Source organism: Hylobates moloch, unplaced genomic scaffold (assembly GCF_009828535.3).
Source record: "Hylobates moloch isolate HMO894 unplaced genomic scaffold, HMol_V3 SCAFFOLD_13, whole genome shotgun sequence".
Lineage (NCBI taxonomy): Eukaryota > Metazoa > Chordata > Mammalia > Primates > Hylobatidae > Hylobates > Hylobates moloch.
The window spans coordinates 18625927-18652235 of record NW_026652288.1 but is presented as its reverse complement, the minus strand read 5'-3'; the positions used below and the strand labels follow the sequence as shown (position 1 = coordinate 18652235).

General features: G+C 37.9%; 1 long non-coding RNA gene across 1 annotated transcript; it reads left to right on the top strand.

Moving 5' to 3' along the window:
* On the top strand, positions 1 to 21457 carry LOC131380990 (uncharacterized). Its single transcript, XR_009209360.1, has 5 exons — positions 1 to 151; positions 3005 to 3089; positions 14250 to 14351; positions 17295 to 17409; positions 21262 to 21457. It is a non-coding gene; the product is annotated as an uncharacterized LOC131380990 (long non-coding RNA).
* The last annotated feature ends 4852 nt before the right edge of the window (positions 21458 to 26309 follow it).

Here is a 26309-nt window from a genome sequence, read left to right as displayed (position 1 = left end):
TGGAGTCTCACTATGTTGCCCAGGCTGGTCTCAAACTCCAGTGGCTCAAACAATCCTTCCAGTACTGCCTCCCGAGGTGCTGGGATTATAAGCGTGAGCCACAGCACCTGGCCAGAGGGTAAATTTTAAATGTCTTAATAAAACGTGACAGGTAAGTGAAGTGATAGATATGTTAAATAGCTTGATTTAATCATTCTATATTGTATACATAAATCAAAACCTCATGTTGTACCTCACAAATGTATACAATCATGGTTTGTCAATCAAAAATAATATTGAAAGAAAAATTATTTAGAGAATGCTGCAAAGAACATGGTGAACAATGCTTGCTTGGCTCCGTTTGTATACAGAAAACAGAGTAATTCAGTATCTACTTTGAATATTTTTATGCAGGCCAAAGTGCAATGGCTAATGAGACAAAAAAAATCAAGTGATTTCCAAAACCTGTTGTAATTAATTGTGCAATTCTGGTGTGAGGACCTCAGATTTTTTTTTTTTTTTTTTTTTTTTTTAATGACTGTAGCATAGGCTCTGGACTTAGCCCAAGATCGCATTTATTAGCTATGAGATAGATATGATTTGGCTCTGTGTCCCCACCCAAATCTCACCTTGAAATGTAATAATCCTCGAGTGCCAAGGGCAGGACCAGATGCAGATAATTGAATCATGGGGGCAGTTTCCATCACACCATTCTCGCGATAATGAGTGGGTCTCATGAGATCTGATGGGTTTATAAGAGGCTTCCCCCGTTGCTCGGCACTTATTCTCTCTCCTGCTACCCTGTGAAAGGGCACATTCTGCCATGGTTGTAAGTTTTCTGAGGCCTCCCCACCCCTGCAGAACTCTGAGTCAATTAAACCTTTTTCCTTTATAAATTACCCAGTGTCGGGTAATTCTTCATAGAAGCGTGAGAACAGACTAATACAGAGATCTTGGTCAAATTAATCTTTGTGAGGCTCTTTTTTGATACCTGCATAGCTGTCACTGTGATTCTTGCTTGGATTCTCACACCCTGAGAGGGTCAGGATTGCTAGGCAAAGGTTAACAAAGGTTAGTATTATTATTAGTTTTTTTAACTTGAACCATTCAATGTATGGGCTGGGACCTGTGGGCTTCGTGCAATATCTTACTCTAAAAAAAGATGTAATTGTGGTGGTTGCACGAGTTCCCGTATAAATTCCCCTCCAAGGTGCAAGGGACTCACAACTCTAGTATTAATGACGACAATAAAACAACAACCTCAAAATAAATAAAAGCCTTTCTTTCTCTTTTAACCAATCTTTGACTTGTACAGGGTTGGGGAAACAGTTTCTTCACCCTCTTGCCCTGTTCTTCACTTTTTCCTAAGAAACTGAGGTACTAAACTATGTTGGATTCTCTGCTGCTGGGGTGGTCCATATTCACTAGTGGGAAGTTCATCATAGGCTAAAATTTACTTTCTCCTTTAATCTTATGGCTAGAGTGGTGACAGGGCCTTAGTTTAGCCATCTCTTTTCTTCTTGTACTCAGGGTTTTATGCTGGAACACACACTCCGTCTCTATCTATCAATCACTTAGACATTAGGTTCAGAAGATCTGTCTGCCTGATGACAGATAACTTTTTATAGAAGAGATGTTTTTTATGGTAGAGTACATTTCATTTGTTTGTTGTCTTGTTTTAATAAAAGACCCTGTCTCTGAAATTTCTCCAGGTTAATTTTATTTCTTTTTCCATGCAATACTTTCCTTATTTATTACTTCTGTCTCCTGTTCCATGTGAGCAGCCCAAGGATGCTAAGATTCTAAGATAAGATATTTAATTTAGAGTTTGGTGGTCTGGACTGTGATCTGAGAGTATGCCATGTGTCCTAGGCAAATTACCAGAAAGTTCTGCATTTGTTTATTTGGCATTGGCCAGGCTAATAATAAAGTGGACTTTAATTTCTTATTTGCTGTGGTCCCTTGTTTTTATGGGGACATTACAGGAAAAAGCTGTGAGATTAAGGCAGGATTCATATGTTCCTGTTCCCCTGTACCCAGGAGAATGACATCTAATGTTATAAAATGTCATCCCTCTTTCTAAAACACCGCTTTTCCATTGAGAATACAGCCATCAAAACTTTTTCTAGATTTGAAGAATATGTGCAATTCTTTTCCAAATCTTTACTTCATTAACATGCCAATACAGATGAAATTTGAATAATAATGAGGTAACAATACAGTTGGAAAGTACTTAGTTGTGGTCCCAGATACCAAGGCAAAGAGATCTTGGCTGCAAAGTGTGTCATCAGCATCTGGCTTTCAGGGTTATGATGTGGTCAGGGATGTGTCTTCCGGCCCATTTTGGAGGCGCAAAAATCGCGATCCAAGTTTGGATTTATGTGGAAGGGACAGTTCCACAGTATGGAAAAGGGGAGACAGTCCCAGGAAGCGTGAAGAGGAAAGGTCATTGGTAAGTCACTACTCTTTGCTCAGAGTCCCACAGCAAAGAGCTCCTCCTGCTCAGGCAGGTGGCTGGATCTGGATCCCCCTGTGATATAGCACACAGAGCACATGGCTTCTGCCCCATCTCTCCCTTAGGTGAGGTCCTTGTTTTTCTTTGCCTTTGCTCCTTTTATACCAGCATGGCTCAGTGGCTCAGTGAGGCAAACTGAGGCAAGTTGAACTGTAAACAACCTGGAGCTTCTCAGATGAAAATTCCAGTTTCCTCCAAATTCTAGAGTTTTTTCCTAATTAAATACAGTTAAGTAAGTCAATCAAGTGTGTGGATTTTCCCATCACTGTTTTATCCAGGCTCTTAAATGTGTCTTTTCCTCCCTACTTGTTTAATAACTTTAATCAATTTTACTGATCTTAGAATTTTTGGGGAAGTTAGAGGTAAAAAAATTGGCAAAAATGTAGGCCAATTCATTTTAAATCTAAGTAGTTTATCAGGGAAAGACAAAACAAAACAAACAAAAACAAAATAGGCTTAATAAAATGTGAAATTACTAAAATTCCTCATTTAATCCTTCCTTGTTCCCAGAAAGTCTAGGTAGAAAGCAGCTATCTTTGATGACAGAATGATAAAGAAACCCACCTTTCTCCCAACAATCCATAAACACCCTGAGGTAAGAAACCACCTCCTAATTCTTGATATATCCCTGGTACCTATCCCATGCTCTAACAACTTGCAGGCAATTAGCAAATACTTTTTGAAATAACATACAGATGAAATGATTGACTAACAGGCTGTGATTTCTCAATCCTTGGTTAACTATTTAAAGTATATTTGGATTTCAAGTGCATAAAAATGGGTTGCCCGCTTATTATAAGTCCATCCATGGCCTCCTCTTAGTTTACTATACCTTCTGTTTTCTCCTTCACCCACCACTCTTTCATTTCCAAGTTTCCAAGTACATTAACCTCTCTGTCAACTTTCTTATCTAGAATAACTGTACTAGTTAGGGAACTGCTGTCTATTGTTTCAAATAAACCTGAAACCTTGGTGGCTAACAAAGCCGAAATTTATTTTTGTTCATTTAAAGTTCAGTGTGTATATGCGTGTGTGTGTGTGTGTGTGTGCATACATGCATATGCAAATACATACATATGCATTTTGAAGCACTGGGGAGGGGCTGTTTCACACAGTCATCCAGGAACTTAGACCAAGGGAGATCTGCATCAATGCATGCTTTCCAAGGTTACCCAGAAAGAACAGAGAAAGTGGAGACTTGTGTAGATTTTTAGGAGCCAGGCTTAGAACAGCTTACATCATTCCTTCCTGTATCACCAGCCAAAACTCTGGTCCATGGCCACAGCTAACTGCAAGGCAGTCTGGGAAATGGGTTTGATGAACAGGAAGTCAGCTTAGAACGCTTTCAAAACATCATCTCTATAATTTTCACAATATGGGTACAACCAGAAAAATAGAATATGTTTTTGCTTTGATGGTGGTTAGAGGGTAGACATATTTTTCTGAAGGTATGGAGAATACAATTAATTATGAAATGGTATTGGGCTCTAAATCTCATTTTATTTTTCTTTCACCACTGAAGATTCTTCTGCTATGATAACATCTAGCACTTATATAAAGCACTTATTATGTACCTTACACTGTTCTAAGCTCTTTGAATGGATACATTTATTTAATATTCATGACAAGTCTGTAAAAAAACTGGTGTTAGAAATAGAGACTGTTATTTCTATTTTATAGATGAGGAAACTGTAAATAGTATAACCAGATTATGAACCCAAGAAACTCCAGAATAGCTCACCATACTCTTCATTCATAATTTATAAAAGACTCATCTGTAATCTCCTTTAGAGTTTTTACTTAATTTTCTTAGTTCTCTTTTGGCTGAGGCTTGTTTGATTATTATTTTCAAAGTTGTAGCTTTAGGTTTGATTAATCATGTCCATTGATATTTATTGTGGTTTGTTTATTTTTTTCTCCTTTGCTATCTGATTAATTTATTTGGATTTACTCTGTTGCTCTTTGTCTAGATTTTGAATTTAGGTCCTTAATACATTTGTTTCCATTTATCTCCTACTTTCTGATAAATATGTTTACAGTTGTAAATTTTCCCCTACAGTCTGGTTTAGCTACATCCCAGAAATTTTTGCATATTATTTTGTCATTGTGATTTACCTTTTAGCACTTAATAATTTTCTTTATAGTTTCTGCTTTAATCTAGGAATTTTGTAGTTAGTGGCTTATAGAAACAAGGGATTTGAAAGTCATCTGTTTATGATTACTGAAAGCCAACTGTTTTATCATTGATTTCTGTTATTCTGTATTACTTATTATTGATTATAATTTTATTGTAGGCCTTCTTTGTGGGCCAATAGGTGATTCATTTTGAAATGTTCAAGATATTCTCCAAAATGATGTGCATTCTTCTGTGTTGACTGTAGCATTTCTAAAGTTAACTCTTAGATAAATTGTATTTCACTGTAAAAATCCCTTTTTTTCTTTTTTAAAGTCTTGTTGATATATCAGCTCTTGATAGGGTTGCATTAAAATATCCAACTACAATTTTTTATTATCTCTCCATATTTTTCTAAATTGTCTTGTTCTGTATTTTGAGGCTAGTATATTAGGTTCATGTATATTTTTGATTACTATAGCTTCACAATCTCTTTTTCTTTTTATCAGTATGAGATGCTTTCCTTCGTTTTAAAACCACATAAGAATTTTATGCCTTAAATTTTCTTTTGTCTATGTGCCAAGACAACTCAGTGAGGGAGGAATAGTCTTTTCAGCAAAGGGTGCTAAAACAACTGGATATTTACCTGTAAAATAATGAAGTTGTGTGAATATCCCACACCACGTACAAACGTTAATTCAAAATAGACCTTAGCCATAAATACAAAAAAAGGGTGCTAAAACAACTGGATATTTACCTGTAAAATAATGAAGTTGGGTGAATATCCCACACCATGTACAAACGTTAATTCAAAATAGACCTTAGCCATAAATACAAGAGCTAAAACTGTAAAAATGGTTTTTATAGTTTTAAATGGAAAAAACATAGGAGTCAATCTTCATGATTTTGGATTAGGCAGTTGTTTACTTTAGATTTAGTTGTTCGATATTTATAAAATAGCATACTGGGATTTCTAGCTCATCGCCTGCTTTTGTAAATCAAGTTTATTGATGGACAGCATGCTCATTCTCATGTACTTTAGTCTAAGACTGCTTTCATGCTACAATGGGGGATTTGCATAGTTTAGATTGACCATACAAACCATAAGTTATAGATTATTTCTTATTTGGTCCTTTATAGAAAATGTTTGTCAACCCTCCTGGTTTAGACAGTATTAATGGTAATCTTCATAAAAGTTGTTCACCTTTTCTTCCTTATCTTCTTGTTTTTTTCCTGGACTAATTCCTATTCTTGTTGAAGTAATTTTCTCCGAGAGTTTCTTCGAAGAGATCCCATGTGTGGTAAGCATTCTAAAAACCTTAGATGACTAAAATTATTCTTATTTAGCCCTTAGATTTAAATATTAACTTACTTGGATTTGTAATTTCAGGGTCAATTTTTTTGAAAATATTGCTTTATTGTCTTTTTCCTTCTGCTTCACTATTGAGAAATCTGATGATTCTTATTTTTTTGGAGAGGATTCACTTTTTTCTTTTGGAAAACCTCTCTTTTTGGTTATCTGAAATTTTAGAATAAATACCTAGTTAATTTTTTCACTGTTACTTACCGTGTTTAAAACTCAACAAGCTTCTTTAATCTTTTCAGATTATTTTCTGGTGCATTTATTATAAATATCAACTACTTAGATCATCTATGTCACTTCTCTTATGTTTTCTTCTTGATCTTTATGCCTTCCGGGAAACTATTTTGATCAGCAATTTCTGTTTTGTTATTTCTTTTACCCACTGATGTTTTAATTTCAGCAATTATATTTTCATACCCAAAATATCCAAGCGGTTCTTCTACAAAATAAATTAGTTCTTTTTCATGTTTTCAGTGTCCTTGTTTATTATGCCAAAAATATTTTATTGTGTTTACTTTCAATTCTTATCTTTTTATTTCATTAGTACTGCTTTCCTCTGGTAGAGATTGTGCCATCATTTCTTTTATTCTGTTTGGCATTCTCATATATCTTAAATGTTCCATTTTTCATTTCCTTGCTGCTATCAGGTATCATGTCTACTAATATCTAACTGGAGGAAGAATTAAGACAATAGACCCTTGCTTGTGTTCAAGGAGATTCAAAGGGTGGGGAGCATGCCTCAGGATGGAAACCCTCTGGTGTTGCTATCAGGGCTCAATTGTTCTCTGTCCTTTTCCCCAGGGAATCTCTCAGTACCTCTGCCCTAATCTCTTCTCTCCTATGGAGGCAGTTAAGGTGGGGTGAGAAGAGGTGGGAGCGAGTAATGATTTGGGGCTAGCTGCCCACCTTTAGCATAGCTGTTATACTGCTACCCCAGGCAACTGGCAGCTTCAGCTCTCCTGCTTTTCCTGGCTCAGGTGCGTTCTTATGCCATGACAACAGCGAGGCAGAATTTGCTCCCCCCAGGGCAATGTGAGAGAGGGAGAAACAACACAACCCAAGGTCTCTCCCAATCATCTCTGCCTTTGAAAAGATTTTGTCACAGTTTTTCAGTTTGTTTTTGAGACTGGGTCTGTGACAATTAGTAACCCTATCCTTCTGGTCTTATTTCCAGAATTGAGTTTTGAGGGAGGGTGCCAGCAGTTTCTGCCAGTTTGCCTTTTTGTTTCTCTCCATAAATGGTTTGGTACATTTTTAATGCAACTATTCCACTTTAGGAACTTAGTTCTGGATGAGAAAAAAAAAGAAATTATAGTATTTTTATTTTATTTTTCATGCCTTGATTTTTATTACAAGGTGGCAAATGCTCATCATGTTAAACATTAGAAAATAAAAATAAATATTTTAGATCAGCTGAAATTCCACTAACCAAGGAAAATTTAAATTACAACTGGATGAAGTTCATATTATAATTTTTGACTCTTGGTGTTTCTGGAGAAATTCTGTCAAAAATAACAGAGGTAAAGAATTTTCATTTATCATTCTTTTGGTTTCTAGAATAATCCTTTGGCTTATCCCATGGGCCTAGAAACCAAACTAGGGTGAACTGGGAGAAAATGTAGAGCAAAGATCATTTGGGTAAATTGTCAACCTTTGAAGCACACAAAACATCTCCAAATCAATCTTAAGAGTAATAGCATTGAAAGCTCATGTGTTCCCTGTTGGCCACAGTATCTTCAGAACATCTTTCTTTTTGTAGACAAGTCCACAGAAACTTAAGCAAATAAGAATAATAACAAAAAAATGTGGGAGAACATCAAAAGTGGCACAGAGTGGGAGGACTCTTAGAGAATATGAGAATCAGCTGCAAATCCTATTAATATGATCCTAGTGATATATGCAATAAATATTGCTTTAACAACAAAAAATTATCTTTTAACAGTTTTCAAAAGATGTGAGAGGCAGTAGAGTACATATGTGAGGTTGTTGAGGAGGGAAGATTTTGGAGCAAGAAGTTATTCTTCATCCCTCAGAACAGAAAGACAATAGATAACACCTAAATGTGAACAATATAAAAATAAAAGAAATATTATCTAGCCAAACAGTTAGTTGAGCAGTACAGCTATGAGTTGGGAAACACAGGGCACGGATCTGCTGTTTAAATAAACCTTGTGATATTGACTTTTTAAATTCATATACATGTTTTGTTTGGATAAAAACAATTGAATAAACAAGATGAGAAATAAATAAATAAATAAATAGCTTAAGGAAGTGGAAGAAAATGTAAGAGAGTGTTTATGGGATCTTAGAGGGCTGAAGTCTTCCTAACATAAAGGGAAATTATTTGTAAGTCTTCCCTGACTGCCAGGTTTATAGTAAATCCTGTCCAGTTTGTCACATATGTAGCAGTTTTATTTATGGTGCTCTGAAAATGAAGATATTTTTTACTTTTAAGTAAGTTCTCATGTCTATTACCTGAATACAAAATATGCTCAAATGGTATAAAGAGAAAATGGAAAACACACATACTAAACACACTCAAATGTAAATAAAAAACTGTATTAGTAACCAGATAAAAATCGAATGAAACCATGAGATATGCTGTCTTGCTAATACCATTGGTAAAAGAGTGCACCTTCAGCAGTAGTGCCATTATGGCTATGAGTGCAGAAAGTTTCTAGAAGTAGACTTGCTGGGACAAAGATATGGTACACACAACCAAAGTGTTCTCCAAAGGTGTCGATACACACTTTCACAGTGATATCCAGATTATTTGTTGCCCAGACTGGAGTGCAGTGGCACAACCATGGCTCACTACAGCCTCAACCTCCTGGGCTCAAGCAGTCCTCCCATCTCAGCCTCACAAGGTGAGCTGTGTGCCACCATGCTCAGCTAAATTTTTAATTTTTTGTAGAGACAGGGTTTCACCATGTTGCCCAGGCTGGTCTAGAGCTCCTTCCTTGGCCTCTCAAAGTGTTGGGATTACCAATGTGAGCCACTGCACCCAGCCCAGTATGTGAGTTTATGATTGATATACATGACCCCAAGTAGTATCTGCTATTTAAATATCACACTATACTTTCATTTTAAGAGTGATCACCTTATCATTAAGATATTTCTAGGAGTGCATGCTTTTTCTAAATAATAATCAGAGGGATAATCTCTCCCATCCATATATGTCCATAGAATGTTTCAAACTCATAGTAGTTTTTCATAAAAGTAAAGTCATTTACAAACTGCCATGCTAACTTATGATTTCTCTTTCAACTGGTACTGCTGGAGAAAGAACATTTTCTTTCTTCATACAACTGTTTCTGGGATAATTCTTTCCTATCTCTTTTATAGATAGTTTTTCCATTGTAACACATTCCTTTGACTTCAAACATGTCCTTCTTCTCTCCATACTCCACTGCTGTTGCCACTAATAAAGATTTTATGTCCCTCCGCTACCTAGGAAATCTTGCTCTGGCCACTATAATGCAGACAAGGGAATGGTTTCAACTTTAAGATAGATCATATGATAGGCCATAAAACAAGTATCAGTAAATTTAAGAAAATATAAATTATATCAAATACTGTCTTAGACCATGGTGGAATAAAATTGGAAATCAAAAGTAACCCTCAAAACTATGCACATACATGGAAATTAACCTCCTCTTGAATGATCACTGAGTAAACAATGAAATCAAGATGGAAATTTAAAAATTCTTTGAACTTATCTATAATAGTGATATAACCTATCAGAACCTCTGGAATATAGCAAAATCGGCACTAAGAGAAAAGTTTATAACATTAAATGCCTACATCAAAAACTCTGAAAGAGTACAAATAAAGAATCTAAGGTCACACCTCACAGAACTGGACAACAAGAACAATCCAAACCCAGACCCAAAAGAAGAAAAGAAGTAAGGAAGATCAGAGCAGGACTAAATGAAATTGAATAAAACAAACAATCAAAAAATAGAAAAGATAGGCTGGGCGCGGTGGCTCACGCTTGTAATCCCAGCACTTTGGGAGGCTGAGGCGGGCAGATCACGAGGTCAGGAGATCGAGACCACGGTGAAACCCCATCTCTACTAAAAATACAAAAAATTAGCTGGGCGTGGTGGCGGGCACCTGTAGTCCCAGCTACTCAGAGAGGCTGAGGCAGGAGAATGGCATGAACCCCGGAAGCGGAGCTTGCAGTGAGCCGAGATTGTGCCACTGCACTCCAGCCTGGGTGACAGAGCGAGACTCCGTCTCAAAAAAAAAAAAAAAAAAAAATAGAAAAGATAAATGAAATGAAATGCTGGTTCTTTGAAAAGACAAATAAACTTGATAGGCCATTAGTGAGATTAACCAAGAGAAGAAGAGAGAAGATTCAAATAAGCTCAATTAGAAACAAAATGGGAGATATTGCTACTGGTAACACAGAAATAGAAAAGATAATTCAAGGCTACTATGAACACCATTATGTGCATAAACTAGAAAACTTAGAGAAGATGGATAAATTCCTGAAAATATACACCCCTCCTAGATTAAACCAGGAAGATATAAAATCTCTGAACAGGCCAATAACATGCAGTGAGATTAAAATGGTAATAAAAACGTTACCAACAAAACAAGTTCAGCATTAGATGGATTCACAGCTGAATTCTATCAGACATTCAAAGAAGAATTGGTACCAATCCTGTTGAGCTATTCCAAAAGACAGAGAAAGAGGGAATCCTCCCTAAATCATTCTGTGAAGCCAGTATCACCCTAATACCAAAATCAGGGAAGGACATAACAAAAAAGAAAACTACAGACCAGTATCCCTGATTAAAATTCATGCAAAAATCCTCAACAAAATACTAGCTAACCAAATCCTACAGCATACCAAAAAGTTAATCCACCATGATCAAATGTGTTTCATACCATGGCTGCAGGGATGGTTTAACATGTGTAAGTCAGTCAATAAATGTGATACAGCACATAAACAGAATTAAAAACAAAAATCACATGATCATCTCAGTAGACACAGAAAAAGCATTTGACATATCTAGCATTCCTTTATGATTAAAACCCTCAGCAAAATTAGCATAGAGGGGACATGCCTTAAGGTAATAAAAGCCATCTACCACAAACCCACAGTAAATATTGTACTGAACGGGCAAAAGTTGAAAGCATTCTCTCCAAGAACTGGAACAAGGCAAGGATACCCACTTTCACCATTTCTATTCAACATAGTACTGAAAGTTCTAGCCAGAGCAATGAGACAAGAGAAAGAAATAAAGGGCATCTAAATCGAGAAAGAGGAAATTAAACTGTCACTGTTTGCTGATGATATAATTGTTTACCTAGAAAATCCTAAAGACTCATCCAAAAAGCTCCTAGAACTGGTAAATGAATTCAGCAAAGTTTCAGGATACAAAATTAATATACACAAATCAATAACTCTGCTATGCAACAACAATGACCAAGCTGAGAATCAAATCAAGAACTCAACCACTTTCACAATAGCTGCAAAAAAAAAAAAAATACTTAGGAATATACCTAACCAAGGAGGTAAAAGAGCTCTATAAGGAAAACTACAAAACATTGCTGAAAGGAATCATAGATGACACAAACAAATAAAAAAAATCCATGCTCATGGATGGGTAGAATCTATACTGTGAAAACGACCATATTGCCAAAAGCAATCTACAAATTCAAAGCAACTCCCATCAAAATACCACCATCATTCTTCCCAGAACTAAAAAAAATCCTAAAATTCATATAGAACCAAAAAATGCCCACATAGCCAAAGCAAGACTAAGCAAAAAGAACAAATCTTGAGGCATCAATATTACCTGACTTCAAACTATAAGGCCATAGTCACCAAAACAGCATTGTACTGGTCTAAAAATAGGCACATAGACCAATGGAATGGAATAAAGAACCCAGAAATAAAGCCAAATACAGCCAACTGATCTTCCATAAAGCAAACACAAACATAAAGTGGGGAAAGGACACCCTATTCAAAAAATAGTGCTGGGATAATTGGCAAGCTACATGTAGAAGAATAGAACTGGATCCTCATCTCTCACTTTCTACAAAAATAAACTCAAGATGGATCAAAGACTTAAATCTAAGACCTGAAACCATAAAGATTCTAGAAGATAACATTGGAAAATCCCATCTAGACATTGGCTTAGGCAAAGACTTCACGACCAAGAACCCAGAAGCAAATATAACAAAAACAAGGACAAATAGATGAGACTTAACTAAAAAGCTTCTGCATAGCAAAAGAGATAATCAGCAGAGTTAAAAGACAACCCACAGAGTGGGAGAAAATCTTCGCAACCTATACATCTGAGAAGGAATTAATATCCAAAATCTACAAAGAACTCAAACAAATCAGCAGGAAAAAAAAAAATCCCATCAAAAAGTGGGGTAAGGACATGAATAGACAATTCTCAAAAGAAGACATACAAATGGCCACAAGCATATGGAAAAATGCTCAACATCACTAATTATCAGGGAAATACAAATCAAAACGTACAATGCAATACCATCTCACTTCTGCAAGTATGGCTATAATAAAGAAATAAAAAAAATAGATGTTGGCATGTATGTGATGAAAAGGGAAGACTTTTACACTATTGGTGGGAATGTAAACTAGTACAACCACTATGGAAAACAGTGTGGAGGTTCCTGAAAGAACTAAAAGTAGATCTACCATTTAATCCAGCAATCCCACTACTAGGTATCTACCCAGAGGAAAAAGGTCATTATATGAAAGTCATTATATGAAAAACAGACTTGCACACATGTTTATAGCACCACAATTTACAATTGTAAAAATATGGAACCAGCCCAAATGCCCATCAATCAATGAGAGGATAAAGAAAATGTGATATATGTATCATATATATATATATGGCATTTGCAGCAACCTGAATGGAATTCGAGACTATTATTCTAAGTGAAGTAACTCAAGAATGGAAAACCAAACAGTGTATGTTCTCATTCATATATGAGAGCTAAGCTATGAGGACACAAAAGCATAAGAATGATTCATTGGACTTTGGGGACTTGGGGGGAAGGGTGAGTGGTGGTGAGGGATAAAGAACTACACATTGGGTACAGTGTATACTGCTTGGGTGATGGGTGCACGAAAATCTCAGAATTCACCACTAAAAACTTATTCATGTAACCAAACACCACCTGTTCCCCCAAGAACTTGAAAAAAAAAAAAAAAAAGAACAGACGACTAAATCCTGGATTGGATTCTAGATGAGAAAACAAAATGCTATGAAGGACAGCATTAGGACACTATACATATGGGACTACATGTTAGGTAATAATATTATATCAATGTTAAATGTAGTTAATTTTAAAATATAAAAATATAAGAGCATTTTTCTCAGAAGATAAAAATGGAAATCTTTAGGGGTAGAGAATTATGATATCTGCAACTTATTCTCAAATGGTTCAGCAAACAATAATATTGTAATATATAGTCAGAGAGAATATGCGTTAAAAACAAACATGAAAAATGCTAATAATTGGTGAAGACAGATAAAGATCCTAGAGGTGTTTATTGCACTATTCCTGTGATTGCTTCTGTAGTTTTGAACTTTTTTCAGAATAAAATATTTTAAAAAATTAGAGAACCTAATGCTTATGATAGTCTAATGAGTTATTTGCTTTACTGTGTTCCTAGAGTAAATGTAAATTAACAAGCTGTCTGTAAAACAATTGTCAATAAATGTTCAAGGACCTTAATATTCATACTCTTAATCCAGATCATTGGGAGTTTATCCTAAGAGTCAGTTATGAAATATGGGGGATGAGGGGAAGTATAAAGAGAGATATTCATTTTACATCATTTAATATATTAAAAATCTGGAAAATAAAAGTAATTCATTAAATTATGGTATATTTGTTAATAAGCCAATAGGTTATCAACATATTAAGATTTTTATCCACATTAAAAATACTTGTGTTATATTATTCTCTGTAAAAAGCCAATATTAAATTATGTAATTATGATCCCAATGATATACAATCAATTTTTCATAATAAAAACTGATATCCACCAAAATATGAATAATAGTTACCCATGGTTGTGAATTATGAGTTATAATTTTCTTTATATTTGTCAGTTTTGTTTTGTTTTGCTTTGTTCTGTAGAATAAGAGGGTGGAGCTCTGAGTTAAAGTCCAAGGGATCCCCAGCTAGTTTATGATAATCATCATGATCCTCTGTTTCATCATCTTCCTCATTTCTTCTGTGATAAACTTTTAAATATGTGCTTCTCCTACCGCTTCCTGAAGAGAAGACAAAACATGTAACTAGAGTTTCTGGGGTGAAAGGCTGAAGTTGACAGCTACATATTGAAAATACTTTGGAAGTCTTGATCTCTTTGCAAAATGCATGTAAGTTTATTTCTCATTCTATTTGATAACATTATGTATTGGTTTTAATATAAGAATAATATAATAGTTATGTGAAAGTATATGGGAGTATACCATTTTACAAAACAAATTCTTGATTTTCAAATTAATATCCTGAGTCCCTAAACCAAATGAAAACAAAGTAGCTTCAAATAAATGAAGACAGAACTGGTGATTGCCTAATTTCCTGCTTCGAATGACTTTCTTTCAGACTGAAATAAAGAACAAGTGTGTATACTTTCTCTAGGAAGGAGAAGTCTAGAAGGAATAATCCCATGAGATTGGTGTTTAAAAAGGAAAATGCTACTAGGCACATGCAAGAAGGAAATATAGACGCTTTTATGAGAGGACAGAATTCTGTTTTAATGCAGAACAGTGGGATGTTCCTGGAGGTCAAGTGACAAATTGGATCCTATGCAATAACCTATTTGGATCATCAGCAGATGTTAAAAAAAAAATCCTACTGTGAATTTCAGATGAAAAGTTTTGCTAAAATCCAGAGTGCATGGGAGGAGATGATAGACTGGTGGAAAAACAAAGCCCAGAGGAGTGTCTTTAACTTGGTGCTGTGAGATTTACTGGGGCCCAACAGGGGTCACACTTGAGGTCCTTCTTGTTCACAATCTATAAAAAATGATATAGCATTGGTTAATTCTGCTGACACACAGAGCCAAGGGAGGCGTAGCCCTTCAAAAAAAAGTCAGTTAAATTCAGAGTGTTTGGGGCTATTCCCTTGGCCTGAAAATTCTCAGAAATTAGTTGAAGCTAGTTCATCAGTGGTCACATTTGGGGGAGAAAGTATGGCCTACAAAGTAAGTGTAGCAGACCCAATCAAAAGTTGTTTTTGGCACAAGAGGTAAAATTACATTAGTGTAACTTAAATTCCTGGATTGCTTTAGACAATGCCAAGATCTGGGACTCAATTCTAGATAAGGCAAGTTTCCCAGCCTCCTATTTCAGTCATGTCAAAAGAAAGTACAGCAAACAGGAATAGTGCACGTACATTTTTAGTGTGACAGAACATGTCACCTTCAGCTTGCATCTGATGGCTGACCACAGAGGGGACTGGGACCTGGGACAACCCAGGAAATCATAGCATATAGAGATTCTCGCTTTATCCTTCCCTCCCACTTCATGGAGGCTCAGCAGAAATGCTATCTTTTTCCTGAAGAAGAAATGAGATGCATCCAAAGTATTTGCTGTTTAGTATTGAATTTGTTCTTACAATTACAGAGGGGTGAGCGATTCATATAGGACGAAAGGCCCCCTACACTCCTGATTTTTTCTGTGGTGCCCATTGCTTTCCTTCTCCCCAGACAAAGTATTTTGTTTGGGGTTTACTATAGTATTTGTTTTTATTTTAATATCAGAAGAAGGAAACTCTGAACACACAACCTTAATTGGAAAAATCTCTTTCCATAGTAAACTAGATTGTTGCACTGTTTAAACACAGCTAGTGGGGTCAGGTTTCTAAATATAGTGTTTTGGTGGAAGTCAGGGGCTTTCTAAGAGTTGAAGAGTTCTGTGATCTGGCTTATGGTTTTTGGAGTGGGTTGTTTAGGTTAGAGGAGAGTCTAAAGCCATTTGAATTAGCAAGGTTTTAGGATTGTGGATGGTGAAACTTCCCAAAGCAGTTTCCAGATTGAAGATGGGGAGCCAGACTTCCGGCCAGACTACAAAGGGGTGCCAAGCATGAGAAAATGTACTCCATAGAGTCTAGCAGATGATCAACATATGGATGAGGAGAGCTAGCTGGTGTCATGAGCCTCAATGAAGGAGAGTTATGTTCAGGACGGTGGGAAAGCAAGGGTCTAGAAGCTGTCATGTAGGTGCATAAAATGTTTTTCAGTACCTCCTGCAACCACCATGGGGCCTCAGGGGTCACATCAACACAAGCAACACCATCACCACAAGTCTACAGGGTTCCAGAAACTATAGTGTAGGAGAAAGAACACTTTCTGGAATTTGAAGATAGATATAGGAGAAGGACAGTGGAGTGGTCTTTCCTAGGAATCCCATGGGAAGCACGGGGAGCTGGCTTGTGAAAGGAGAGGTGGCAGGATTAGGACAAAGGCCACAGGATGTGCTGATAAAAACTCAGGAGACACTGCAATCCTGGGTGGTCTCAGGAAAGACCAGGAATTGAGAAACAGATCCACTTGAGTTGAAAGAGAACAAAGGAGCTAAGAGAAATGTAGTTAAATTTTTTGCAAATTATACTCTTCAGCTGGGCATGGCGGCTCATGCCTGTAATCCTAGCAACTCAGGAGGCTGAGGTGGAAGGATCACTTAAGCCCAGAAATTCGAGGCTGCAGTGAGCCATGATTGTACCACTGCACTCCAGGCCTGGGGGACAGAGCAAGACCCTGTCTCAAAAAAAAATAAATTAATAAATAATTTAAAAGTCTTCTTAGTACTTGATGAACCTGAGAAATGGGAACTCCATTTCTGGTTAAGCGGCTGATTTCTAAACATGTTCATATTTAGATAACCTCATTCTTGTGTGAATTGGTCTTGTTTTCTGAACCTGGCTTTGTGATTAAAGCAAAATTGGGGTTCACTCCAGTGACATGAACACAAGACTTATATAATTTAGAGAATGTACACCATTTTGTAAAAGTGCTGTCTTCCTTTTCAAGTCATGCTAAGGATGACGGCAAGGATGTTGTAGCACTTGGAAGGCCTCAGAGGAGGGGGAAGGAGCTGACTCTAAGAGTAAAAGGTTGAATGATTGTCAGGCGGGGGGCCAAGGGAAAGGGGAACACATCTGCCAACTCTCTACTCCCCGTCCAAGTGCTCCAACTTCCCATCCACCGCCAAGACACATTTTATTTTTCTGACATGAAATATGTATATAATTCTAGCCTGATTTTTTAAAGCACAAGCGGGTTGATTCTGTTTATGCCTCCCTTTACTCCCACCCAGTGCAAACATTGGCTTCCAGCCTGGGGATGACGACAGGACCTAGCAAACAGAATCCAAGAGCCAGGAAGTAGATGGCTAAGCAAATACGCCCCCCAAAGCTGACATTTTTAACCAGGTAGGTGTAGAGGTGGAGGATCTGGATGGGAAGGCTCAGGCAAGGGAAATAGGTGGGAAAACAGCAACTAGCACTTAATGACTGATTTTTTGCTTGTAGTCTAAAGCTATTTGTCTGGTTCCCATATCTGAACTTCAAGCAGCATCTTCTGGACTTAGTTCTTGGTGTCTGGAGCAGGGAAAGTGTGGCCTCATTGAAATGGGATCAGGTTTCAGGATGTTTCATGTGTGTACCTGAAACACACAGCTTAGCATCTTCATGAGCAAAGAGATTTATGTAAGAACGGTGATATAATGTAAATTAAAGGAATTGAGCAATGGAAAATACGTGAGTCCATGAATTAACAGATTAACATTATTGAGCACTTCTGGTGCGCCAAGGCACATCCATACTGATAAAGGAAGCCACCTTGGCAATGTATCTTGTAGCTGTTATCTCATTTCATTTAATCTTCATGTGGCTGCAGGTCAGCAATGGGAAGAACACTTAAAGATATCACCCCCACTGCAGAAGGCAGGAATCCATGGCTTCAAAGATCTTGTGTCATTGCTTGTTAACGTTCCTGAAAAAATTATTAAATATTATGCAATGTTTCAATACTTCAATGAGCAGAGTGGGTCTATTTTCTAAGGTTGTGTCCATTCCCAGCACCTAGATCATAATACATGTATTTTTATTACATGCATTTTTGAATGAGAAAATCATTGATAATGAAAGATTTATTTTCTCTGTGCTTGATTCTGAGAAACATAAAAGAAGAATGTATGAATTCAGCTGAATTTATACTACTTAATTTTTGGTCTCAAAGAGCTGTAGGAAGGATGTTTACCCCAAACCAAAGCAAGACCTTCCTCTTTTTTTTTTTTTTGGCAGTCTCACTCTTTGTCACCCAGGCTGGAGTGCAATGGTGCGATCTCGCCTCACTGCAACCTCTGCCTCCCAGGCTCAAGCGATTCTCCTATATCTGCCTCCCAAGTAGCTGGAATTACAGGCGCCCACCACCACACCTGGCTAATTTTTGTATTTTTAGTAGAGATGGGGTTTCATTATCTTGGCCGGGCTGATCTCAAACTCCTGACTTCAGGTAATCTGCCTGCCTCGGCCTCCCAAAGTACTAGGATTACAGGCATGAGCCACCATGCCTGGCTGACCTTCCTTCTTTTAAGTGGCTGCTTTACTTTACTTTATTGCTCCTTTATGTTCAGGTGCCAGAGTGCAAGTGTTGTTGAGTGCAAAGTGTTGTTGCTGTGGTCATTAGCTTCAGCATAGGAAATGGCATGTGCTCTTCCAGTAGCCCATGTTAGACTTTATCTAGAGAGAGATTTGACATTTATGAAACTGAAAAAAACGGTTAAATCTGTAAGAGATCCTTCAAATGTTTGCTCTGGGTCTCTCTTCCCCTTTCTCCCTCTTTCTCTTTCCCTCTCTTAATCTATAACTCTATCTACTAATGTCTCTGTCTGTCTTAGAATGGAGACTTCAAATACCTGCCATAATACTTTGCCCTGGGTAAGCTCAGAATCTGAAAAGAGTCTTTTTCATAGGTTATGACTCAAAACAGTATTTGTTATTATATGAATCAAAACCAAAGAACATGCCCATGTAGGGATATGCCTCAAATTCAAGTTATTAATTAATTAGTTAGCTGGGTTAATGTTGTGTATTTTTAATTCTCAGTTTTTCATGCCTCTGTGCATGCCCACAGGATATGCTGCCTTTTCACTGGACTGTTCCTTGTGCAACCTCCTCCTCAATTTTTGGCTCATCTTATATCTATGTTTAGGCGCCTGAGCTCATCACTATACTCTCCTTTCTCCAACTGTTGTTGGGTGCATTCCCATGCTCCTGACTGCAAGCTGGACAGTTACGGAGCTGGATTCTCACTAAATTAGGATGGTATCTAAATAGCAAAAGGGCTCTTCTCAGCCAGAACAAAATAATATCTTCTATTTTCAGCCATCATGAGGGAAGTTCTGGAGGATTGTAGCTAAATGTGAGATGATGCTTTATTAGGCTGATGGTCTAATACTATCTTCCATATATTATACTGTTCCCTTTTGAGATGTATTTTTTTTTCTGTATAACACTAAGTATCACATCTCAGCTTTCATATGCCATAACTTCAGGGGGCACATTCAAGCAGACTGCAGTGAGAATGGTGCCCCCTGGAAGTTTGCAGGGCATACCCAAACAGCCATATGTGTGGCACATATTCCTAAAGTCATAGTACGTTAGCCCTAAAATGGGAAGTATAAATAATCTACTTCAAATTCTACCTTTCACAGATAGAAACTGAGGTCCAGCAATGGAGGTTCTTATATATTTTTATACAGTTATTTATCCAGTGGCTGTATGAGTTCATGTGTAGACCACACATTGCCTAACAGTTATTTACTTTTCACACATAATAGCATTTGATGGAGGCTAAACCTTTATTTACCATATAAAGTTATTTAAAAATATTTTCACTTTCATAAACTTATAAGATCTCCACTTCATCCGGGAGCAGTGGCTCACGCCTGTAATCCCAGCACTTTGGGAGGCCAAGGTGGGTGGATCACGAGGTCAAGAGACTGAGACCATCCTGGCCAACATGGTGAAACCCCATCTCTACTAAAAATACAAAAATTAGCTGGGTGTGGTGGCGTGTGCCTGTAGTCCCAGCTACGAGGCAGGCTGAGGCCGGAGAATCTCTTGAACCTGGCAGGCAGAGGTTGCAGTGAGCCGAGATCATGCCACTCCACTCCAGCCTGGCGACAGAGTGAGACTCTGCCTCAAAAAAAAAAAAAAAAAGGTCCCCACTTCCAGCCCCACCAACACAGAAGTTTTCATAATTTAAAAGCCATTAATAATTGAAATAAAATCAAAATTTTATTCCAAAATTTTTTGCGTGAAAACATAAATACTCTTCCTGAGAAAGAGTTTGGGGTAGCATGAAATATACAAGTATAGACTTTAAAAAATTTCCTAAAAGAACACTCATGATTTTTTTTTTTTTTTTAACAGAGGATGCAATCTTGGGCGAAACTTACTTTTTGGTCCCTGTCTACTAAACAGCATAAGCTTTATCTTTGATGCTTAGCTTATCCAGCAAAAGAGAGGCCCATAGCCCCCTGTGCTAGAAAGAGCATGGGCTGGGAATTAAAAGGCAGGTTTCCCTAGACTTGACTGTCTTGAGTTTCACTGTTTGACACAGTCCATTTTATTTCCTTCCCTGGCCCATAGTTTACCAGTTTATAAAAACAGGCTAGACTAGCTGATCCCTAAGGGTTCTTTTCATCTTTAGTATCTTATAATTTATTTTTCTTGAATTAGGTAGAAGGTAAAGACAAATAGTTATAACAGCACAGGATTCTGTGAAGATTAAATGATACCTACTGTAGGACGTCTAGTTTTCAACCTTGCTGCCTATATTTCCTTTCAATGGGATCATTTTGCTATACTATTCATAGCTAATATATGACTTCGTCTTTACAATCAACTAGCTTGATCTACAGTGAAATCTCCTGGTTCCACCCTATCACTACCACCCCCACTTTCTAAATCTTGGAACTTCTTAGCCTTGAAGCAGCTTCTTGACTCCGAGCTGGGTATTTGTTTACTTGGTGTTTTCTATCATCTTGGAATTCTCATTCAGGACTCTCTGTTCTGTATTCATCCTCTCTCTGGTCTCTGTGCTCTTGGCCTCCTCGCTGATTATTCTCTTGCATGGTTTCTTTCCCTTTATGGCTCCGTTTTTTTTTCATTTGTTTCATGTTGTTTGTGTCAGTGTATTTAAGCTTGGGGTTGGTTTTTTTGGATCCTTTCTAACAAAACTTTGTTTATGTTTTCCTTTCTTTTTCTCCTTGCTAGATTATCTGTGCCTTTCCTGTAGTTTTATTCTATCAGCAACTGCAGAGAATTTGTTAGTGCAGCTGAAGGTTTTCCCATTTGTTTACTGGAAACTTCGTTCTCACTCCAAGTCTTCTTATTCTGAGGAGGTGTCACCTTCTATGTAATATCACTTGGATACTGAAACTTCTCCATGAACTGGAAGAATGTATGCTTCAGTGTGGTAAGCAGAATTTCTAAAATGACCTCTTCCTTTCTGAGATATCCTGACATAATCCCCTAAATTTGTAAATATGATGAAATATCATCATTCTTGTGATTTTGTGTTATGCTATATGGTACATGTATTAGTCAGGGGGTTCCAGAAAAAGGAACCTATAGGAGATATATATGTATATATATACACACCTATTCTTACACAGATAGGAAGAGAGAGACAGAGAGAGAGTCTTTATTGATTTCCTTGAAGCAAATAAGGAGGTCTTTCTAAACCACATGAAGTGTTGGATAAACAAACCACCTGAGGGAAGACAAAAAATATTATGCATACCTAGGACAACCATACCTTAAAAGAGATGTTTTCCCAATGTATGCAATACATATGTTCCGTATTACAGTATTCATACCTAAGTTTATATCTCTAAATGAAAAACAGAAATATATATTTTTTGCAATTGGAGATGGCTTAAAGATATACTTATTTAAAGGATTTCAAACTGACCACTCACAGACTAAATACTGTTTGGCCTATACAAACTTTTAAAAATAGGAAAATGTACAAAAAGCTTGCACATAAACCCTTTAATCTATAATACAAGTTGAAATTATTTTTTTAAAAAAGAGATATTGCTTACAGCAAAATTTACACTAAGAAATTTGGTGGTGTGGCATGGGTTAGGAGACTTGTCCTTGCTGTCTGAACATACTATTTAATCTCTCTGTTACTCAGCTTTCTTATCAGTAAAATGAGTTCGTTAAACAAGATCAAGGGGTGCCAGCCCAAAAGCCTTCAAGGAGCAGGCAAGTGACATGAGAGAGTGAATAGACCAGGTGCAACACAACACCTGGAACTAGAACAATTGGAGTAATGGAACTACAACAATTGGAGACTGCACAAGCTGCTTCAAGGAGGCACCAGCCTGTTATTGTCATGGGGAGAAATGGGCACAGTGTTGCCGATCTTTTGACTTTTCAAAAGAAGTTGGTATCTGTTTATTATAAAGAATTTGCTGCTCAAGTAATTACAGAGGCTGAGAAGTCCCATGATCTGCTGCCTGCAAGCTGGAAACACAGGGAATTGGTGCTGTTATTCTGAGAACTGGAGGGTCAATGGCATAATTTCTAGTCGAGGGCAGAGGAGTGATGTCTCAGCACAAGCTGTCAGGCAGAGAGAGAATAAATTCTCCCTTCCTCCACCTTTTTGTTCTATTCAGGCCCTCAGTGGATTGGATGAAGCTCACTCACACTGGGCAGGGTCACCTACTTAACCTAGTCCACCAATTTAAATTTTGGTATCATCTGGAAACACTCTCAAAGACACACACAGAAATAATGTTTAATCTGGGAACCGTGTTTCCCAGTTCAGTGGAAACCAGCACAATACATTTGCTTTTATAAATAATGAGTTATCCAAGTGGGTCTGATATAATCATGTGAGTCCTTAACAGCAGAGAGCTTTATCCAGCTGGAGGCTGAAAGAGAAGTTGGAGGGATTTGAAGTGTGAGTTCTGAATAAACCCTGGCTGCTACAAAGATGAAGGGCCCTATAGAAAGCATGAAGGGGAATATGCGCAGCCTATAGGAGCAGAGAGAACCCCTGACTGGCAGCCAGCAGGGAAGTGGGGACCTTATTCCAACAACCAGCAATCTAAAGTAGCTAATTTGGCAACAACCTGGGTGAGTATGGGAGTAATTTCTTCCCCAGAGTGCCTAGATGAGATCCCTGCCTGGCCAACAAGACCCACTTTCTCCAATGAGATCCTAAGCAGAGAACCCAGTTACAATGTACTAGGACTCCGACCTACAGACACTGTGAGATAACAGATTTGTTACTTAAACTTGTAAGTTTATGGTAATTCATTACACAACAACAGACAACTAATATTCCCTGCTGTTGTGCTTCTTTGGTGCCTCTGCCCTTCTCCAAGCACTGAGGGCAGCCAAAACTCCCAAGTAATCTATTAAAGTATTCTAATTTAGAATTGCAGTGTTGCTTTACTTGAAGAGAATGGAGAAGAGTCTATCATAGAGTTTTCCATAATCAGTTACCAGTACCTGAACTCCCTAAATCAGCAAATTATGCCCTAAACTCACTCGGTGACACAGTAGGTTGTTGGGTTGATGGATAAATTCTGAAAATTTGATTCAAACTCACACCTTTCTGAGTTAAATTGTCCATTTCTTTTCTCTTAGGGTATCTTCAAAACAGCTTATTGAGATAAGCAAGGCAGGAGTTTATTACCCCAATATTAAAGATGAGGAAATTGAGGTCCTGAGGGAACCTGGAGGCTCTCCCACAGTCGATCACTGAGAATCTGACACAAGCTGCACTCAAAAATGCTGCTATGAAAGGTTATGAGTGCCAGTTACATGCCTTTTACAATGTTATGGATGTTTTTGTACATGTTAATTTGTTTCATTATCAGGTATTATTATTAAGATAATTTCTATTTGGAAGTAAGGAAGCAATGTTAGAGAGTTTATATAATTTATCCAAAATCGCAGCAGCTAGTAACTATGAGAGCTCACCTTAAAAATCTGTCCAATGCCTAGCCTTCCCTTTACCTGAAATAGCGAAAGACCTATTAGGGTGTTAGATCAAGCCCCAAATAATTTGTATCCTTCTTGAGTTAAGTCGGCCAGGCGGGCAAATCAAGACAGCTTAATTCTGTTTCATGGTAGGCTTCCTTCCCACTTTACCATGTCTGATATTAAAAGCAGCTTATGATTTTCACTGTGGCAAAGACCAAGTTATTCTCACATCTGTCCTATGTATATGTTTCAATGGTTGAACAGTCATGGGCCAATATTTGCTCATAGAATATCAAATCTACACGTACTTAGTGTGTCAAAAGACAGTTCTTTCAAAATTTTTAGGGTTAGGGAAGATAAAAGAAATGGGGGAAGGCTTGACAGATGATAGGAGAGGTGGGGGAGGGAGAGAGTGGGATGATGGTTCCAGGAATATGGAGAAACTTGGAGAAATGCCCAGAATTGGGAGTGGGAGCTAGGGAATGAGACCCAGAGAAAATAAGGGAGGTGATACAGACAGACTCAAAGTGTAAGGAGGCCTTGAATGTCAGGGCAGGAAGTTTGAAATTGATGATGGAGGGACAGAGGAGACAGACATGTAGGGAAGTGGGGAGTAGTGTTGTCACGGGAGCCCTGGGGGCCTGTCATGGGCATTGGGAGTCTGAGCAGGCTTGCAGGGAAAAGGAGAATTGGAAATTCTCCTGTGCCTCACAGATATATAAATAAAGCACAATAAGGACTATAATGAGGAAATAAATGTCATAAAAATGTTTGATAGCAGATGGAACATACAAACACAAAAAGATGCCAATAGCCTCCAGCCAAGAGAAATAAAGGAAGGAGCTCGGTCTAGGTGACCCTGAAGCTCTGTTTCAGGTTGCATATTCTGTAATTTCTATGCTTTGATTTATTGAATTTCACAGTGTTTGCCAGCTACTGCCTATGTAGAAAGCACTATGCTGCACAGTAGAGAGTGAGGAGTGAGAGGAAATGTGAGGTTGAATATAATCTAGTTCCCTGCTTGGAAGAAGATTTCTGTATATTGAGGGAGAAGACCCTGCAAACTGTATCACATTCCAGAGTAAGCAAGTGCCCTAAGAGGATTATACATATAATGGAAACCTCAACAGGAGGATGGGTGGACTTCAAGCCATCTATGAAGGTGATGGTTTTAGACATAGGCAAACCCTATGTCTAGTAGTTCCCTACTAGACAGAGGAAAACCCATATCTAAAGGGGTAAGAAAAATGCTCTGGCTAAAATAATTATGGTAAGCAGAATTCCAATTTGATCCCCAGTGAATCCCATCCTTGTATAAGCCCCTCCTCTTGACTGTAGTTGGAACTCTAGGCTTGCTTTGTCAGAGGTGATGGATGTCATTCACATAATTACGTTATGTTATATGGCAAAGGCACGGCAATATTCACTCCTGTGTTTGTGTTTCTTTATGTAAGACTCCATCTCAGCATAGTGGAGAGAGATTTCCTGCCACCTTTGAAGAAATCAGTTGCCATTTGTGAGAATTCCACTTGGCAAGGAAGTATGGGACCCTCTAGGAGTCGAGAGCATTCCTCAGCTGAAGACAACACAAAATAAAGACCTCAATCTTACAACTCCAAGGAACTACATTGTGGTTTTGTCATGAAAAGTATGGCAAAAACCGCAATTACTTTTTTTTTTGAGACAGAGTCTTGCTCTGTCGCCCAGGCTGGAGTGCAGTGGCGTGATCTCAGCTCACTGCAAGCTCCGTCTCCCAGGTTCACGCCATTCTCCTGCCTCAGCCTCCCGAGTAGCTGGGACTACAGGAGTCCGCCACCATGCCCAGCTAATTTTTTTGTGTTTTTAGTAGAGACAGGGTTTCACCGTGTTAGCCAGGATAGTCTCGATCTCCTGACCTCATGATCTGCCCGCCTTGGCCTTCCAAAGTGCTGGAATTACAGGCGTGAGCCACCCAAACCACAATTACTTTTGCACCAACCTAATACCAACAAGCAGATGAGCTTGGAAAACACCGCTGAACTCCAGAAAGGAAAGTAGCTCGGGGCATACCTAGAGTGTAGTCTTGCAAGACCCTGAGCAGAGGATCCAGCTAACACATGCCTGGACTCTAGACCAGTAGACAGTGAGATAGTAAAGGGTTGTTTCTCAAGCCACCAAATTTGTGGTAATTTGTTGCACAGCAATAGAAATATAATACTATAAACTATCAGGTTAAGTTTGAGCTCTGAGTACATATTGGGGATTGGTGGGATGGAAGGCTGAAAATATTGGGAAGAGACAATTTAGTCTAGTACAAATTAGAATCTATGCACTGAATG